General features: G+C 51.0%; 1 long non-coding RNA gene across 1 annotated transcript; it reads right to left on the reverse strand.

Moving 5' to 3' along the window:
• Positions 1 to 604: 604 nt before the first annotated feature.
• LOC140684387 (uncharacterized) lies at positions 605 to 1,733 on the reverse strand. The gene is made up of 2 exons (XR_012056597.1): positions 1,246 to 1,733; positions 605 to 1,043 (listed from the first exon to the last, which is right to left on the reverse strand). It is a non-coding gene; the product is annotated as an uncharacterized lncRNA (long non-coding RNA).
• Between the last annotated feature and the right edge of the window lie 331 nt (positions 1,734 to 2,064).

Consider the following 2,064-nt stretch of genomic DNA (forward strand, 5'->3'; position numbering starts at 1 on the left):
GGGAGCAGGGGCTGTATGGAATCAAAAAGCAAGCTGGGCTGTAGGTTCCAAAAACCCAGCGGCTCAATACTCTTCAAACGCCTCAAGTGCAAAAGGATTCTCAACTTGACAAGTCACAGCGAGAGCCTGGAGCAGACTGACAGCTGCACATCCCAACAGTCCTGGGAATGCAGGTGCCAACCTCGCCAGGCTGGAAACACCCTCAGCATGGGATGGACCCTGTGAGGTGGCCCCAGGGCCTGCAGAGTCAGCCAGGTCCTACAAGGGAGTCTCAGCAAAAGCCATGAGAGCGCAAAGGCATTCACTGCCCAGGGACCTTCAGTGTTGCGTGTCACGGGGATCCCTGTTCACTGAACTCAAACCAAGGCAACAGTATACAGAGGGAGTGACCAAGTAGTGTTCTTCAAGATCAAAGTCTGATTTCTATTCCTGATCAACCAGACTTTTGCCCCAGACTTCAGATGGCATGGCAGATGGATCTTGGCACAAGTATCTCTATCAGCTTCTTTTAAAAAAGAAGGTGATAACTTAAATTTAAAAAATTAAATTAATTAATTTATAATAATTAATTAATTTTAACTTCTTTTTTTTTTTTTTTAATTCCACTGGTAACCTTTGATTTCTTTCTCCTAAATACCTCAAGCTCACACATTCAAAGGGGATTCGTACCAGAAAGTCATCATCAAGAACACAAAACTGCCTCGTATAAAGGATTCTCAGGACTCGGAAAAAGCTATGAAAACTCCATGGAAACCAGAATCCATAAAACAGGAAATCGAGTCCAATCTGTATTTACAAAATTACAACTGCCCAATCACACATATGCATACAGTCCCTCTGTGGCAAAGCAGATAAGCAGTCTCACCAATAATTCCTCTAACCTCAGCAGCACGGACCTCTCCACTTCTTGCTTGCCTTCATCTTTACTGCTGCTGTACATGGCAACTAACCCCTTTACGCAGGCTGAGAAGAGATGTCTCCTCCAGGAATGCAGCTCCTCTGAGTTTTTGAGCACCGTGGATATGGCATCTGCCACGGCCCAGCTGCAGAGAGATAGTTGTTGATTTTCTTATTAACATTTTAACTTGGTTTTGTATATCTTAAAGATGTCTTGCTGCCAAAGTGCAAAGCAACAGATTCTCGGAGGAGAGGACGCTGTTAATGCTCCCATTCCTATCACACTGATTCCCAGGACAAACTGAGCCCTGGGGGAGACACACACACACACACACACACGCTGCCCACCTCTCTTCATTGCCTGCTCTCTCCAGAGCAGCAGGAAGGCAGTCCATCAGGTTGTGCAGCCCTTTGCTTCCCGGAGGTGGCAACAGCTTGGAAAGAATTTGCAGTTTCACAGTGGCCTCAGGGTCCTGAATTGCGGCACCGAGCTCCTTCCACAGGGCTTTCCTCAGGACAGGTGTGACAGCCGAGACAGCTGTGGGGAGAGCAGAAGGCACAGGTTCCTCCACCTGCAGCTGTTAAACAACACACTAAACCTAATTTTTTTCTAATCCAGCCCCAGACCACTCAATGTCTAGGAAATGATGCTACAGCAGCTGCTAATCTGTTACAGAGAAGTGCTACACAGAGGCTCACTTCTTTACCCATCCTCTACTTCCCAGGGTCTGACAAGGCCTTATCACTGCTTGACCTCGTAGGCAGAGCTACAGCCCCATTCAGCCTGTTCCTGTCAGAACAACTGACATTTGTTTACAAACCAACAAAATCGTTATCCCTACCTAAATACACCCATAATGCCTCAACCCATTCCCAGGAGGGCGGCAGGAGGGGCGGGCGCAGCCCTGTTCCGACGCCGCTCCACCCAGGCCCGGGAGCGCCGCGACCGCGCCTCCGCCGCCCGCCGGTACCGGCCCCGCCGGGCCGCCCTCGCGGCTGCCATCCTTCCCCGGCGCTGCCGCGGAGCCGCCTTCACCGCTTCCCTTTTACTCACACACACCGCCCCGCTCGCCGCCGCCCCGCGCCCCTCCGGGCCCGTCTCGGTGGTAATTGGAGCCGCTCTTGCCACTTCCGCCACAACTCGGTGGTTTTTGGGCCGCTCTGGCC

This window comes from Taeniopygia guttata, chromosome 1, assembly GCF_048771995.1.
Source record: "Taeniopygia guttata chromosome 1, bTaeGut7.mat, whole genome shotgun sequence".
Taxonomy (NCBI): Eukaryota; Metazoa; Chordata; class Aves; order Passeriformes; family Estrildidae; genus Taeniopygia; species Taeniopygia guttata.